Raw genomic sequence first — 18,879 nt, forward strand, 5'->3', positions numbered from 1 at the left:
CACACACACACACACACACACACACACACACACACACACACACACACGAGTGGCCCCTGCCATTGTTTATTAGTAGGAGGGCCAAATATCCATGCTGGCAGTGTGTCTGCAATGAAATAGTGTACAGGAAGCAAAAAATGGCCAAGGCTCCAATCCACAGACACAACTATGCAAAATCCTAAGAACATCCAGTAAAGGTAACAGTCACAATTCTCTTTGCTGTTGCTTTACGATCTCTTCCCGACATTTTATTCCAAACCCCATCTCTCATTTCGCCTCGTGTCATCCTCTACATTTGGGCATCGTAACACTGCTCGAGTTGTTTATAAAAGATATCTTAATAAAAACAACACATCATGCTGATTTGATTTGTTCGCTGCCAACACACAGGAAAAATGTGCTATCTGCTAACACGTTTAACTCCCTGAGGGAGGCAAACATGCTCAGACTTAATGCAAAACATATTGCAGTATTAAAGCCTCACATCCTTGTAATGTTAGCAACAGAACACAGCAGCAATCCTCACAATGTTCCCCTAATCCACTCAAACATTGGCCCTTATCAACGGAAAAAAAAAATCCAGCTTTTTAATAAGGAGATGGTAGGAGAGAGTTCCAAGCTTAATGTTTGCAAATGTGGTGTAGAGACTATCTGGAGCTTTTTTTTTTGTCCGACATCAGCATCAGCTCTGGGCTCAGTCTGAAACACATACCAATCATTATTGGCAAGTTGGTTCTGGCCATCCATTGGATAGGAGAAGGTTATCAGATATCAGCCCCGAGTGTTAACCAACCCCTACAGCAGCCTGTCGCTTCATAAATCATAGGTCTTGCTATAGACTTATCTGTTGCATATCCCAGATCCATACAGCCTCAAAGACTGTACTTCTATCACTGGCTGGTGTTTATTCGCTGCACTAAATTCCAGCATAAAATTAAGAAGGAGAATGTAGCAATCATCAGGAATACCAGAGCACTTGTGTCATTTTCACTAAAAGAGTTTGAGATTTTAAGTATCATATATAACCGTTGATGAGAAACTAACTCTAAAGTTACTTTCCCACATCAATCTTCCCAGCTAGCTCCTGTGTTGTGTGCCTGTGTCCCTGGGAGTGGAGAGGTCTGGAGGTAAAGGGAAGCTCGGGCTAAGCTCACACTGCAAATAAATCACCCTCGACCCATATCCTCTTCTAACTCCTTTCCTCCAAGACCTCCCAGTTTCACTGGGCCCAGCAGGACCACAAGCAGCTGTATCAAAACACAACTAAATCATCTCCGCCACTGGTCTAGATAAACAACCTTGCCCAAGAACAATATTACAATGTGCCAATCTATAGGACACACCAAAAAATACCTTCTACAGAGCGGTGTAAATGAAACGGTTATTAAATTTAGCATTCATTTACCCACATTAAATAATTGAATGTTCATTGCTGCTTGTCAAAAGGTCTAAAGCTGTAGTTTGGAATGAGAACAATACTAACTCTCAGGGGCTCAATACTGTGCTCAGAGTTCACCAAGTTCACATGAATTGCTTTATTTACTAACCTAAAGATCTGCTCAAAGTTGCAGATTCAATGAAATGGTTCACACATGGCTGAGAGAGCCATCTTTGCCGTATTTCCCTATCCAGCTGGTAAAAATATGTTTTAGTTTTTCAAATTCGTATGTAGCCAACTAGTTTCTAAGGAAAGTCCAATAGACGCAGTTTTGAAACAATATCTTATAAATCATTGTCATTGAACAAACATCAGTATGAGAGTCTGGCCTCTGTCTTGGACATGTGGGATGTATGACTCAGAGTTTTAAACATGAGCAGCTTCACTGTACATTTCGGGAAAAAAAGTTTTCACTAAAGGAAGACTTCTAGAAGAACGGTTAAAAAAAAAAAAAAAACCCAAACAAACAGAAATGATTTCCCCCTGGCGGTTATACAAAGCATATGCAACAGTACTATTATGACATGGCGGTGTATTCGTGGGTCAGAGACAAAAATGGTTCGGGCCTATTTGCGGTGGGACCATATGGTATAATTTATGATACAGTTGAATGAATTAGATTTCATATTTGGAACTTGGACAGACAAACTTAAGACGCCAGAGTATATGAAGGTCAATTTCTCTCCTGCACCATTTAAACATCTCTACAAGAATCAACACCACCAAGGAGACGGACCTACAAGACACTATGTGTGTGATGGTGTGCACTGATCTTTGTAAGTAAAGGTGGTATCATCAGGTACATCAGAACAGTTACTAATATACCTGCAAACACACACAGCCTTCTCTTGTGTGACATAGTGGATGCGTTTGTTTATGTGTATAAATGCAAATGGTAACTCTAACATAATACATAGTACAGATGATCTACAAGAAGTAGTATTGTGCTAAAATAATTAAATCCTTTATTTCTATTTTACTTTTCTGGTCTTTAAATATATTGACTATTTCAACAAACATGTTTTCCCACTCTGAGGTTGCATGCAAAAGCTGTTGTCGACTCCACTCTAAAAGTAAATTAAAAGTTTGTTGGTTTGTGGTCAACTGGATACCAGAACCTCCTGCAAAAAGTAACCACATGTGGGCCACACGAGGGGCCAGATTACATGATACGTCAAATGATCAGGATCATTAATAATACCGTCCTACAGTTGTAAAAGATGATATTGTATTTTCACTTTTAGGTGATGTAGTTCTCCTTTTATTTCCGTCTTAACGTGTGTATACGGCATCCATATGCTTAGCAGGGTTGAGCGCCAATGTGGCATTGATTGTTTGAAACTCCAAGTCTTGCTGCTAAGCCCTGTCCCTCACCCAAGATCCCTTCCAATGAGAAGCAGACCTGACTCGGCATCAGTTGTGGTGTAACGGCTTTCAGTGATTTTGGTCTTAACCCCAGAGCTTGTTTGGAAACCCTCCCGGGGGGGGGGGCATTGAATAATGAAACGCAAGTGCTGTGAAAAAAAACCTTGTGCTCCTCCCCTTCTTTGCCCTGGTTTGGGAGACAGGGAGGTGGATTCGTCGGTGGAGAAGCACGTCTCACTTAGCTAAATTGGCCGTGTCTCATCCCTCAATACCCACTGTTCTCACGGGGGAAATGAGCTCGACCAGGTGCTATGTAGGATCTCTCGAGTCTCAAGAATTTTCTCCCACACCCTAAATTCCTTCTATAGGAGTGCAGAATGGTCAGACATGCCTGGATAGCCTTGGTCAACACCTCACCGGCATTTCTCAGACTCTGGTCCATCTTTCACTCTGAGGTGCGCAGCAGTACAATTTTTGATGAGTCATATGATATACCCCCTATGCACACAATCTAGATCTCAACTCTATTAAACATCACATTTTCAAGAATTTGGACAGAGGGCAAATTGTCCAGATGGCCCTAACTCAGCAGGGGCCATATTAGCTTTCAAAACGTCCCGGCTCAGTCCTGAGTTACCGTTTACCTGGGGCGGCGGGGCACTTCCCTTTTGATTTCTGCACAGTTACTCTGATCTGTCAAGCAGAAAAATAACCAGAGGTTACTTCAAAGGCCGGGTCTCCTCACAGCGGAGGGGTCCAACATGCTGCTGCCTTCATGCAAGGAGCCAAAGCTAAAAGGCGCCTTTATATGAAAATTGGTTTCATTAGGATCACTGGAATCCTTTGAGGGTCAGTGGGAAAAAAGAAAACACATGTTGACAAGCACAAACGTCTGCACCTTCTTATAAACATCAACCTCAATGCTTTTCACAATGCATTTATGACAGGATTTTCTTTTTCCCCATTTTGTAAGACAGCGCACAAAGGATAGTGCGCAGGTACTCAAAAAGAGACGGTGTAAGTCTTTAAAATGTTGGGGTGTTGAAGTAGCTTTCTGAACAACAGGACCCTGTTCTCACATCAGTGGCCTGCATATGTAGTTTCTGTGTTGGTGAAAGCATACCCCTATGCACTCAAATTTGATCGAGAGGCGTTTTACAGTGTCCAGAGGGAGGCTGAGAGGATTTATTTTTGCCCGAGGTGAAGGTACACACACACACACACACTGCAGTAAAGAGGCAAAAACAATTATTCAGCAACTGGAATCATCAATAATGCTCTGTTTAACTTGCAGAGAAACTTGGAGCCTAAAATGGAAAAAGGTGAGACTACCAACACGAATGAAGGTGAAATTGATGAAAAAAAAGCAAGAAAGTAGATAGAAGATGTCAAAAAGGTGCAAAGACAAACTTCATTTCAGGGGCTAATTTGTAAACACTTAAAGCTGGAATGCTAAATTATGGGTCAGCTGCTTCAGGTTGGCCTGGAAAAGCTTTCCAGCGGTAACTTGGCTGCAATGTCACTCAACCCCTGTCAAGTCAACCGATATCGAAGCGTGGAAATTATAAGACATTAAACATACTAAAGGGGCGGGAGAACTCCAACAGGGAGGCATTTCAGCACAGTCGGGGCTCAGGACCTGCTGTGGTTGTTCTCTTCCAAGACTAGGGGGGGGTCAAAAACCTCAAGAGTGTGCTGTAATTTCTTACCATGGCTTTGAAAAGCAGCACTTTGGTGCAGTTTGGTCCAGCTCTGGAAAGTGGTCAACTCCTATACACTATATAGGACAGAGCTATAAGGTGGCTAAGGAGCAGGTTGGAAATGAGGTGTTAACACCACATGAGGCGACGTCTTGGGTAACTCCATCACCATCATGTTCGAGCTCTTTTCCACGAGGCCAGGTTAGATGCTTAGTCATAAAAAAGGACACGGCGAGAGGGGTTTAAGTTCACAGCAGTAGGTCTTGTAGATAATGGCTTACAGTTAGGCTGGCCCTCGATCACAGCTCACCGAGCTCCACGTGGCTCGGTTTGCAGAAGAAGTGAAGACATTACAGTCATCTGTCTGGGTCTACGAGGCTGCAGTTTGGAGGATGGTGGGGTTATGAGTTTGGCTCGTGTTACCTGGCTCTGCTGGAAGTGACCTGAGCGGGACCTACAGATTAAGGAACCATCTGGGGGCTGCAACCTGAGCTCAGGAGAGGAGGACCAGCAGGGGCCCGTCCAGGACACCACTTTCACTTATCTACAAAGACAGACACACACTGTTTAAAAGTACCTTAACTTAAACTCCTTTTTAGAAGGAGAATGCCACTCAAACTGATAATTCACATCTGCCATTTCTTTGGCAAACAATGACTCAACCACACAAACCACTGAGCTGTGACTAATGTCATCAGGGATGGGACCCGAGTGTGTCTGTAGTTCCAATAACTTTAACAGAGTGATACCTCTTCTCTCTAGCAGATCTCATTTTCAGGAGAATAACTGCATATAAATAATTATTATAAAGTTAATACTTTTTTAACCAGGACCTCCAGTAGTTGGATGAAGAAGCTCCTGAAGTAAGTACACTACAGCTGTTAATTAAATGCATCCGATATATATATATATATATATATTCAATCAAATGATGCGATTCTTCTCCTTTTCTATCCTTCAATCCTTTCAATTTCATCTCACTAGACTTCTATATTGGTACGAGCTCGTAGAGATGGTTATTGTTTTATTGTCAGTTTGAAAGGACGTCAGTCAACGTTTACTGAACAAACCAACCTATCCTGGGGCAAAGAAACTTCCCTTTAAGCACAGAGACACCAGCTGATGAAGAAAATAAGAAGCTGTGCTTTTATTCTACGGAAGGATTCGCCTCTCACTGATGATTTCCCATTTTAAAATGCCCAACTCATAAATCATCCCAAAAAGGTGCTGATCTACGGCTCTGTAAATGTTTCAGTGAAGCACTCCAATGATTGAGATTTCCCAACGGTACAATGAATATAGTATCTCATCCATCCATGTTGAGATTCAGAGGTCGGCACAAGTACGAGACAAAAATCCTTAGATTTGTAAAACAATCCCAGTTCATGGAAAATAATCTGCCTTCAACCACATTACCTGCGACTCACAATAGTATGCCTCTAATAAAAAAAGGAATACTGAATCATTCATATCATGACAAGTGGCCACACATGACTGACATCCCCAGCTCCAGATGTGGAAATACAGTAGGCATGACGTTGCTGTGATGGTTTTCTGGCCCTTTGATCCATAAAAATGGAGTTCATCTGCTGGACATTTTGCCAAGATATTATCTCATATATAGCCACGGGGAATGAGAACCAAAAATTGTCTGAGCGTATAATGTAGGAGATTTAGCCAGTGGTTTCTTCATTTTTAATGAACCACGTCAGGACTTTTCTACTGCCTGCTGTTCATTCACCTCCAATTTGACAGCCGTTACGCCATCTCAAGTTTGACTTTGCCTACCCGATGTTCTTCAGAAGTTGTGGAGTTCACTTCCGCTGCAGTGGCCCCCCCCCCATTTAAAAAGTTCCATGTGATTCTCAAAAAGCTCCTTTAAAAAGGGGTCCCAGTGGTGGCAGTCCTAATCAGTGTGTTGCACACAGCAGCCAGCCGAAGGACCAGTGCAAGGCCTGGTTCCCATCTGAGAAAACAATGATGACTCCTAATGCCATCCTCAGGACCCCTGTCCTGTCAGACAACACACACACACTGATAGATCAATTATAGAAATGACTCGCTTTTAAACAGGGCTTTTCATGTCTATTATAAAAAGGCCCCTGCCGCAAATGTCAAACCAACAAGCAGTTTAAAGATTATACACAGAAATGTACCGCGTGTGTTTGCATGTTGGGGTATACCTATACAATGAAAGCATAAGAACAATTACAAAAAATGGCCACAATGGGCCATAACCACATAGAAAACATTCAAAATAGTTCCTTATAAAACACCCATCTGTAGGATGCATAAGGCAGATAACCCACCAGGCAATAGCCATGGACTTGCCTTTAGGCAGTCAGGAGTGATTGGTCTCCATCTCCCCTCAATAAAGTGCTAGTTCTAATGACACCCCCATGCTCCACACGTCACTGTAAGCACAGGCCTCACAGCTGTTGCACTCAAACGAGCTCACCAAAAACACGAGATCAGCATACCATCTGCTAGTTGTGTCTCCTCCAGATCATTAATCAACCTATCGCTGCATTGATGCTGCAGAAGATATCGTTCCCACCACATTAGGAAGCGCCGGCGCCCACATTGTTTTCTATACGACAGTGTGTAAACGCAGTTGCAATTAAATGCTGTCTGATGCGGCGAGAAATATTTTTGGTTACCGTCAATGATTAACAAATCATTTAGGGTGAGGCTTTAAAAGTAATGACATTTACAGTAGTTTTACTTCAAACCCTAGAGGATTCAAATGCCATCGAATGGTTGTAAAAATGGTGAGCAGGACAATAAACGCATGCACAATGACAAAGAATATTTTGAACAAAAAGACAGAGCAAGGAGATCAAAAATCAAACCATGCAAACCCATAAAACTACCCTGACTATTTGGGGATTTGGTGGCATCCGCTGAAAACATTGTGGCCGGCACCAGACAAACCATCTTCACAGTGCCCTGACAGAACACCCAACATATCAATACCCCAAGCAATAGCGGTCACTTCCTGCACCCATGCTGTGCCACCCCAAAACAACAGCACGAACCTCAGACCTCAAAAATGAGGTGGTGAAAGGAATTTAATTAAATGTGTTCTGCAATAAAAATGTTTACTGTTGTTCTAATACAATGCAGCATGACAGCTGGTTTGGTACAGCACGCTCAGATGTTACGATATTAAAGTATCTACGTACCAATGGGAAATCGATTATCACATGCCCCAAAGATACCAAGAAAAGTGCCTTCATATTATTGTAATTAAAGGAAAAGCATGGTTGTAGCTTTGAGTGGGGATTAGATATGGACCACCAGAACATACAACACAGGACATATTTTGCCTCACAAAGGTCCGCTGGTTGTCAAAAGCAATAAATCAACAACAAACTTACCGTCCATCCGCTTCTTTGAACATATCATCGACAGCAAATGGTGCATGACCACCCAGCAACTACACTACGGTAGGTCTGAAAGTGAATGCAGAAACGAACTGTGTTGTAATTCTTAAGTAACATTCTTTGGAGGTGTTTTCTGGGTTCATTACGGGCAAATGTTTGACGTGGCGGACCTCGCAATGCTTGTTTATCCTGGCCATCTCTCATCTAGATATCTATCAAAACTGTAGCTGGTTTATAGTCTGATTCCAAGTCAAGGTTGCGTAGTAATTTATGGCACTGAGACTCTAAGACAAGTAGCAACCTTGTCCCTGCCAGCAGCTGAAAAGAAGGGGCCTATGGGCCTCAGCTGAGGGGCTAAATGTAAAAAAAAAAAAATATATATATATAAAAAATGAGCTCTACCTCCCTCCCACCCATGTGAAAACCATCCCATGGGTTCAGAAGTGTCTATGTGAAAGTAATGGCGGGAGATGAAGAAAGCCAGTATTGTTAAGAAAAACAAAACTTGCTTCTTTTGCCCTTGTCAGGGATTCCTGTGTGTGAATTACTATCTGGTCGTTTGTCATTAATTGCCCATAACTGGAAATTTGTGAAAAATGTCAACTATTTCCTCTGCTAAATACCCGCGTTGTCCAGGTTTTAAATAGCCTAAATGGTCCTCTTTACTAAAGGCTCACATTTAGACAGCGGCTCTAGCTGGCATAGGAGCATACCAGCTGGGATCCATGCTATTATAAAAGATGTACCGGTATTAACCATATGAGGATATCTTTTGTGTTGGCTCATACAATTCCATTTCTGTACGACTAAATTGATTGTTTCCTTTCACAAGGCTCCTAGATTTTTCAATTCTTATAAAACTCCACTTCATACTGAAGTCTACACCTATTGGTGTGATCACATTGAGGAAATTGGATCATCAAATCATCCATAACAAGTTTGCACACAGATAATCTGCCACCCATTACAGGAGTTTGTCACACTTAGGTTTTGGAAGCCTTTCTGGGAACTTTTTGGACTGTATTGATCAGCTAGTAGTCTGTTGATTCCAAAAAATTAGCCCATGTTTCATTGTGACAAGGCCACAATGAAACATGCCTTCTGCATTATGGTGGATTTGGCTTTCACATCCTCAGCATCACAAATCAGTTAAAATTGCTTTAACTTGCACAAAGAACAATACAGCAAAATAAATTAAAAGCGCCTAACATGCTCACAGATACCTTATTCTCAACAGCTACTGGATCAGATCACAGCAAAAAGTGAATGAAAATCAGATTTCATTTTATCATGTGATGGAACCACACATTCAATGGGAACCTCACGTTGTTCTGCGATTGCTTCGGGCTGTCGCAATACCCGCAATATTGGAATACTCCAACAAGCCAACCACAGGGGATGGCAAGCAAACAACACAACGGCTATAGTCCAATTTTTCTTTTTTTAATTCTTTGCAATCGGAGTACCACGTATTTATACTTTGCTACAAACGCCAGCTGCGTGACGAGGCGCTGAGTGTCTATTCTGTGCTGAGCGATGCACATTTGGGTTTTTTTCTGGTTGCCAAGAGTTGAAAAATGTTTAACTCTGGGTCAATAAGTACTCACTGTAAAAGAAAAAAAACAAGAACTTACTGTCACTTTGCTCCTCAGCCGTCCAATCACAATCGAGGAGGGTTGCGACAAATACCAAGAAGACCAACCGTCACATCCTCCATGGAGGTTACAAGTGCTGCAAAACAACAATTGAGCAGAAATTAATACATGTAGTAGTAATAATAATAATAATAATAATAATAATAGACTTCTGAGTACTGGAATCACCAATAAACAAGTTGTCAAGTAGTGTTAAAACTGTCATCTTTGTCATTCAAAAAGCAACTCTATACCTAAGAGCATATCAAAATAAAGCTTATTAATACAGCACTATAATCAGGATGAATTAAATAAAAATGATGATATTGCATATCTTGCTGCTGAGCCAAACATTGTAACCGCAAGGGAAAGTGTGTGTGTGTGTATAGGTGCTGTTTGGGTTCAGAAGTTGTCATGTACCATTCAATGAAACATCTGTGATGGGAGGTTCTCATTTGATAAACTCAGTGACCCACTTGCCTTCATGTTCTCTAGCCCCAGAGAGAGAGTACTGCTACAGTACATAAGCCTAATGTCATCTAAACTGAAATCCTCTGCGCCGATAAATTCAGCAAAAAACTGCACATTTCGACTTGCTTTTATAGACATTTTTTTCAGAAAACAATTACTTCTACATTACCAGAAAATTGTGTTTAGAATTGGGTTACCATCCAAGAAGCCGGGCCAACTCACCGTCTACAAGTTTGAGTGAACTTTTGAGACCATAGCAATGTCCTTGAGGGCTTTTGTGGCTGACCTGCTTCATGCTGCTTCATGAGTACATGCTCTTTTATGTTGTTTATAATGCGCCTTTCCAAACATTTATCACCACGTTTGCTGTGAATCTCCAGCTAAGCCTTTGAAAGTGGGAGCCAGCCTCGACTTTAATCCTGGGAGTGAAAGTCCATGGTGGATGACTGGAAGGTGGGGCCAGATCTTCTTGTTGCTTCTTCACCAGCTGCTGATAAATGAATTCTCAATGTTTCCTTTGGCTGGTTAGTTAATCTCCAAATAGATGTTGAGATGCATTTTGCATTTCTGTACAATTTAGAGACTAGTGAGATTTGGTAACGCAAAAGGAGTGCAAGAGAAAATACAAATAGATTTGACAAAGACAAGAAGCAAAACCCTCAAGAGGTGAGATCAGGAGGCCACAGATCCCAGGCAGTAAATCTGAGCAGGATGATAGTGGGAGACAGGCAGTAAACTAAAAGGTCGTGTTAAGAACAACATAAATGAAAAACACCTGTTATTCCAGGTTTTGAAACAAGACTGCAACAGAAGAACAAAGTGTTGGGTAAACTCACAACTACATCATTCTGTCAGGTTTCCCCCCCCTTTCTTCCCACTCTCACATTTACTGCTTCTGTGACAATATGCTCACTGTTTAAATGAGCGCTGCAGGAACATCTGGATCCACTGACAGATGCACAGCTTGTCCATAAACGGCCAAGGACGCTGCTCTATTTGCCTTTGGTTGGCGGGGCAGTGCAGTATAGACCCTTATCACCAAACCTATGTACAAAAGAAGATGATTTCTCTCTTATGAATACTTCATGGACAGGCTTTTTTGAAAACCAGCTGACTGCCAAGACTCATTTACGAGACTAGTCCCTTGAGTGGATATAAGTTGTAGTGGTCACTTGATATACACAAATGGAAAACAGCATTGTGAGAACACAAAGCTTGGAGAAACCCGAGCAAGGCAAATAAATGGCCACATTAAACCGAAGATACAATATTTATGTCACTCTGCTCAATCAAATAACTGGCAGAGCCATCTCATCTTCATCTAATGATCCAAAATGATTTAGTGACTCATATTCTCCATCATCTCATAAAAAGATAGTGCTGATACAATTTAACTTGAGGATTGAACCATAATCTGTGTAACACTGGCTCACAGAACGGACCTGTGAAGAGAACAAGAGGTGACTCCGTGAAAATGACAATAATTGATCACAACTGGAGCTCATCAGAACCTGGCTGGCTTGAACCTTTGAGACCGGCCCACCGAAAATCAAACAAACATGGCCAACGTTTGGTGGAGTCCACCGATAAATTGAGTAAATTCAGAACGACCCAGTGGAGCATTACAAGCAGTTGCCTGTGTGTATTTGGACCGTGCTGCACCAAGATAACCATGACAATCTGACATAAAAATAAAGGGATGGAAATTGAACCCACCTGTTAATAAACCCCCCCCCCCCTCAGCCTCGCATATCCCATGCATAATTCCTGTGTAAAGGAGAACAGACGCCAGCGTTTGCACTTTGAAATGTTTATTTTAGTAGCCTGGTACAAAAAGGCTTCAACTTAAAGGGGCTGCTCGGCTAAAGAGGTACAGATTTACAGGAGCAAGATGGATTTGGACAGACTGGAATGACAAAGCAGGCCGGCTTGAGGAGCAGGAGTCGCCCTGCCACAACAAAGACGGAAAGAAAGAAAGCTCTCATTGCTCTCTTTGAGTTAAAGTCAATAGCTTTCTTACACACATCAAAGTTGAAGGTCTCTTGTTTGTCCAGGTTTCCCCTTTGTCAATCTATTACACTACGGAGCACTAGGAATGGGAGTTATTATTCCCTTGATGCTGGAAAAACAAGAGCTCGAGCTATGAATTGTCTGCAGCTATATAATCGCAGTAAAAAAAGAACATTGGCCCTTAATGTAGTAATCTAATGAAAGGATCAATTTATCCAATAGCAAATGTAAGTAGCATTGTTGAAGAGAAAGCCCCGAAGACCATTTAATACACAAGCGCTATAATAACAGTTTATAGCTTCATCTCATAGCATTTATAGCTTCATTTCATGGCAACCCTATTTTCTGGAGCTTTCTGATGCATCCACATTCCACTATAACATAGTGTCAAAATGCTTGAGCTTGACTAACAGAAATACGGTTAGCCTAAAACTGTCATTTGGACAAACTGCTTGCTGCACTTTTTTACTGACGAGGAGGCACCTTCAAGCAATATAAAGTCAATGGAGAGCAATTCATTGTCATCCCCTCTGGTGTGGGCGGGACTTAATTGCGCTCTGTCTCTATATAATGACTTTTTTTAGGGCATGGCTCTAGGGGTGGAAACGTCAACATGCCCACTCTGGTCCAGACTGAAATATCTTACTTTGTTTAAGATATCCATGGTGCCCGGAGGATTAATCCTAATTTATTTTCATCTAGCGCCACCAGCAGCTAAAGGTTTTCACTTACCAATATCTCAGCATTAATAGTCCGCAGATGATGTATCCCGAGTACTTGGCGTAGCGATAGCCTGGCTTTTTCTCTAGGGCCACCATGAGGTGGACATTTGTGGATTTGGGGGAAATGTCTACACAACCATAAAATCTGATTCAGACCATCTAATTGCCATCAAAGTCAGCTGTAATTTGTTCTCAGTGCTTATTAGCAAATGTTGCATGATAATAAACTATACTAAGGTATGTAAATGGTAAACATTAAAACATGCAACTGTGCGCATGTTCCCTTGGGGCTGAGGATGTTGGCATTTAGCTCAAAGCAGTGAAATATCTAAGAATATAGCTGTGAATGCAATTTTAGAACAACCAGGATTTATACAAAAAGGGGAGACAGATTAAAGCAACCTACCTGTACGTCTAGTTGAGATTTGTAACTGTATAGGCTGTACAGCATTTCATTTTGGAGTGAGTCATATACATTCTACTATCTATGGATTCTATCTTTGCAGCCCTGTATAACTACACCCCCTTCCCTCACACTCAAGCTTTCTCTCTCCATTTTCCCCCCGCCTTCCTCCAATCCTTTATTCTCCCTTCTGCCATCATTCCAGATGTTGACTGGTGTCATAGGTGCTGCATAAATCCCTTTTCTCTCCTGTCAGACATCACTCCATCTCCTTTCTTCCGTCACCTCTAGCTATCCCTCCACACTCTGAGTAATCAAACCTCACTTAAACCGCCCCGTATCCTTATAACGGGACTTGCTGAGGCGGCATGTTTTCTTTGGGAAATGACTCATAAATTAGGGAGCTCCCAGGCTGGCCGTGAAAGAGCCAGACAAGCATATACAAGGGTCCCTGATTAGTGTGGCTGGGAGAAAGGCCAGACAGGCCACGGCTGCAGGACCCATTTAGGACCATCGCCGACTTGAAAGAGCGAAAGGAAAACATATTGATCACATGACACCGGCTGGGTCATTCCTAATAGCTTGGCAATGGGGATGCCTGAGCTACCACTGGGTCCAGAGTCACTTTAAGTTTTTCTTTGCTGAAAAGGAATGTTTAAAAAAAAAAAAAGTATAACTTTTAGGATAAATACTTAATATAACAAGATCAATTCATATACAACATATAATGTATCTGCAAGACCATTCCTCGAACTGACATATTATTGCCACGAGTTTCTTTGTGCTCTGAGGCATGGTGTGGCTTTAAAAAGACAGGAAAGAGAGGGAAAAAAGGGAGAGAAAGTGAGCGATCCCTCCCTTAACTGCAGTTGTATATCCCCCCTCAGATATATACTGACAATGACAATTTAAGGTACAGTTCAACTAACACAGGAAAACATGCCTAATGGGAAGAATCTGTGTCCAGGAGATGAATGCCAGAAACCTTTACATTTGTTAAACTTGTAAAAACAAAGTCTGCTGATGAGTAATAGCACTCAGGTTCTGGACTTATTTCAGCATTAACAAATAAATAAAGGCTGTCCATTGAGTAAAAGCAGGATGATATGCTTGTGCTTATCCAAGTGTTTATCCACCCTGGACATATTTTATTGAGTGATGATAGCATTAAATTCTGAAGACAGACATTTTGCATCAAAGACTGGCTACATTTCAAGGAATTTGCAGTTTGAAGATTCTCTAAACCTAAACGGCACAAAGGAAGGCTGCAATGCTTTGTTTAAATCTGTGCCATCTCTTTTACAAATGTACAACATAAATCAATTCACATGCACGCACACTAAGATAACTTGTCCAAACTCATTATACTTTGAGCACACCACCAACATTTGTGGCATCTCACAATGTTTCCTGTCTGTATACAGACATTTACCATTCAGTTAGGGCATAGAAAATGGAATATACAGGTCATATATGCAGGTCAAAGCTGACTCCAACGTTTGGGTCTTGAGGAGTTATTGCATTAATTTCATCGACAATTTGCCTAAACATGTCCACAGACTGCACTGCTGCATCCACAGCTATAAAATAACTGCTAACTTCAAACATACATGGCAGGGCGCCGGGGTTGCAATACACTGGCAGCAACCCTGACAGAGTGCCAGAGCAGCAGGAGGGGATGGGGGGGGTGTTTGTAATTGTACATGGTATGACATCATCTGTCCCTCCATAAAATATATTTACAAAAACTCTGTTGCCCGTTGTGCACCTACACTGCAGCTACATAATGGATTTAACCTGTTTGGGCATCGGGTTATTGCTGCAGCTGGGCGGCTTGCTAGGCACTTCAACCACAGCCGCCCTGCAAGCACGGCACTGAGCTTCCTCTCTTATTGCTCCTCCTCTCTTAATAAATATCAGTACAGCGCTGGGGATTATAAAAATGCCAATTCACTAAATCCTGACAGGCTTTTTTTTTTAACTGAACAGCACAAACAGCAGTTTGTGTGAACTTGTGGCTGCTTGGCAGTTTATAAAGAACAATGCGGTATTTCCACATTCACACTTTACCAGCTTAAACTAATTAAAACGTTCCATGGGGCTAAAGACATGCCAAATGCATGGGGTTCTGTAGCTGTGAGTAAGTCACAATGTATAATGTCTCAACAGCTAACAAAAATATGCCTTGAATGCTCAATTAATGTTTTTTTAAATTCACATTTTCACTACAAGAGACAAGGGGATTACAGTTGTGAGAGGAATTTGGGTTTAAACTTTATGGGCACTCCCTAAGGATCCATTGCGGCATAACAGTTTATTTTAAGACATTCTCTCGGGACTGACTTCTAACCCACTGCTCAGACAGACATAAATCCAATTTGAGTACATACTGAACTATCAAAAAACAACCAAGACATTTAGCACAAGGTACACAAGTCAGTGTCAATCAGCGCAACAGGATGCCAGTCGTCTTTATGCCCAAACCTTTCGGAGAATAAAGGCACACTCACTCAAACATTCTTGGCCGTTCAACAAGGTATTCAAAACTTCAAGTCAAGCATGTTTCTCACATTATTAAATGAAGGCTGTTTTTCCAAGAATGCCTGTTAGCGCAGACAGCAATAAAGAAGGATGCAGAAAAGTCGGAGCCCTTAAAAAAAACAAAAAAAAAAAAAACAAACAAAAAAAACAGCTATATTCAGAATGGCCGTGGTGACGTCGAGCTTCGGCGCACAAATTCCCTGAAAGCAGACAACAGCAGAAGCTCTGTTGGTGCCGAATGGTCCTGTGCCTCGTTCCCAACAGCAGAAGGGTAATCAGGGGAAGAGAACAGGAAAGGCCCCGAGGAGTGTCCTGTGATGACCATTTTATCACACCATCGGTGAACTGCAGAGCAGCTGTCCCTCACCTACCGAGACTTTCCCAGCCGGGTCGGGTCTGCTCTAAAAGAGACAAAACCCTGAGACAACTGACTTTAGCATTTTATGGTCCTGGGTAGTAAGGAAGGTACAACAGAGAACAAGGGAGGTAGAGAAGAGAGGAAGCAAGGGCTTGACAGTGAATGTTGTTCATACGGTTGTAAAAGCGTAGCCGAGTGTACTTAAAGTATATGGACTCTAAAGGAGTCATTCACAAAGGAAGTTGTCTCTGATCATCCAAAAGGCCAGGTAAATGTTAGCTAGGGAAACTGAACAAAAACCACTCGAGCTTATTTACAGACTGCCGAGGAAACAATTCCTAACACATTACAAATGCCAAGTTGGACCCAGCACCTGCAGGGTGAAGTCACCGGTATTAAAAAGACACATTTCAGCGATGATGAGGAGTCCTTCAAAAGACTCCCTCGCAGTCAAGTGGTAAACTAAATATTCAACAAAGTGATGGACAAATGATGGAACAGAAAGTCATAAAGGGCACTCACAAAGTAAAACAAGCCTGGAAGGTATTTCCAAAATGACATTATTTTCAGAATCTAAAAGACACCAACCTGGTACCTAGCTACGCAGAAAATGTATTTCCTTTGTTAATGGGCATGTGCATGCACTTAAGAAAACAAAAACAATCACCGAGGATTGCTCGGAGACAGGAAATAACCTGAGTGTGAAGTCATCAGGTCAGATGTTATCATTTAACATCTTAATGTTAAATTGTTTTACAGGAGCACTGTCACCCTGATAAAACCAGAGCAGCCTTCGTATTATTACTTTTTAAAGAATTCATAGAAGACAATAGCTGGACTCTAAAATTAGATGTGGAATTATCCATAAATATTTTGTTAATAATTCCAATAAAATGAAACTTGCATGAATAATGACACTGCATCCAGCTGTCATTTATAGTTGTGCGATAGAAAATGAAAACAAATGTGACAATCTTTATATTAACTAAACAAACACAGCTCAAATCAAGCAATCTGATCAGTACATAGCCGCGATATAATAACCACATACCACTACTGAGACATCAATTCCTTTGCACTTTACAGCATCACTCTGCCTTTTGCTTTTAGATGTTTTAATACAGAAAGTGAACAAAACCCATGACCAAAGTAGAAGTGCAGAAATACACTAACCACGATTAAAACTATCTGATGCGGGTCTTGACATGATAGAGATTATGGCCGTAAGGACGAAAGTGTGAAACATCTCTACAGAGCCTTTGACAACCGAAACCCGGGGACCAGAGAAATTGTAGCACGACACCACGCAACAAACCTCCACCTATTGAAAAAAGGCAAGCCTAATCCAAGCAGTTATCAAAGTCTGACACCAGACAGTGTTTCAGTGGTTGAAACAGTGTGGGCTATAGATAAAAACGACAGTGATTCAGTGCACAGCTTTGGAAGAAAATATTTCTTCAGGTGTTCCAAACTTGTCATTTATAGTTCTCATTTAAAAGTGTGCTGTCCTCCCATAGCAGTAAAACCACAAATCTATTACACTCAAAATATTTTCTAAAGGTTCCTATTGGCTCTCAAAAGCCAAACATGAAGTCACTTGTTTTATTTGATGGCTTCTCTGTAAACAGAAAATTGGTTGTTAAAAATATACTTTATCAATACACATGTACTTTTTTACAGAACTTATCAAACCAAAACCAACAAAGAAAGCTGTTAAACTGGGACCTGACTTCCTTTTCCATTGCTACCACCTGTGCATACAGCTTAAAAAAAAATGTTGTACTCAATAAGATGCACAAACACACACGAACTCTCAGCCGATCTGAGGAGGTGGTGTTTGTATAAATCTAGGACGACAAGTCCCTGTAGATCCCACCACACCCAGTGGTTTCCTCTGTGAAAGGGCCTGGAAGGTAAATAACAGCAGGACAGAGATCACTCCTCGAAACACAAGTATAAACCCCACAACGTGTACGGCCTGCACCCGCTCAGCCTCCCATCCTCTGACATTCTCATCACCTTCCCCCGCACAATCTGACTTCCTCCATTTCACAAGCCTTGTAAACAAAACACACCAAACGCTAACATTGCATAACCCCATCAGCAACCCCAGCCAAATGTCACCTCCACACACAATAAGAGAGAAAAATATGCAAGTGCTACCAAAGCTCTGATTCAAGCATCCGCAAATTTGCTTATCATTCCATATATCTGTCACTGAATTTTTTTTTCACCCCTCTTCACCCACTCATCTTCTGCTTCACTTTCTTGGCCAACAGGTCCTTCCATCTGTTAGCCAGCTGGTGGAGGAGGGAGGAGATGGGGAGGGTGGGCTGCTCCACCCAGCGGTTTGTTGCTCTCAACAGTCTAAACTTTCTCCCACCGACTGTAATGACTCTTCTGTGGGCCTCCTCCTCCTCCTCCTCCTCCTCCTCCTCCTCAAAATTGCCAAAACAAACAAAAATGCATAAATGTCATAAAAGAGTTGGTGAGAATCCTCAAAAACCATCAACTGAAAACTTCCAATCACACTGTATAGTGTTAATGATAATGGGAGCGCTGTTGGGTGCTCGTTCCGTCCCACTTGCATGTGACCAAAAGCGGTCTTTCGTGACCTTTCACCGCTGGTTCGCGCTACACCTGTCAGCAGCTCAAGCTAAATATGAGGTTTAAATCAAAAGAAGATTGCACCAGACCACTGCTTCTTTGTGTATGTGTCCTTTGAAAGACAATCTTGAAAAATGACTCGCAACACATCCACATTTTCTCTCCTGGACTACCCACCTTATCACGGAAAAGGGAACTTTGTGACCCTGGGTGCAATGCTGTCTGGGTCATTTAGCTTCTGGCA

General features: G+C 41.8%; 1 protein-coding gene across 4 annotated transcripts in view; it reads right to left on the reverse strand.

Moving 5' to 3' along the window:
- Nucleotides 1-9,592, reverse strand: part of sulf1 (sulfatase 1) — a 54,951-nt gene extending 45,359 nt beyond the window's left edge. For 2 of the 4 annotated variants that reach the window (XM_031850472.1, XM_031850470.1), the window contains exons 1-2: nucleotides 9,524-9,592; nucleotides 7,884-7,958 (exon numbers count right to left, since the gene is read on the reverse strand). The gene's annotated coding sequence lies outside the window, so the exon portion shown is untranslated. The remainder of the gene's footprint in view (nucleotides 1-7,883; nucleotides 7,959-9,523) is intronic. The other 2 variants (XM_031850474.1, XM_031850475.1) reach the window with 2 other exon arrangements.
- Between the last annotated feature and the right edge of the window lie 9,287 nt (nucleotides 9,593-18,879).

This window comes from Anarrhichthys ocellatus, unplaced genomic scaffold (genome assembly GCF_004355925.1).
Source record: "Anarrhichthys ocellatus isolate YVR2014 unplaced genomic scaffold, GSC_Weel_1.0 scaffold10, whole genome shotgun sequence".
Classification (NCBI taxonomy): Eukaryota; Metazoa; Chordata; class Actinopteri; order Perciformes; family Anarhichadidae; genus Anarrhichthys; species Anarrhichthys ocellatus.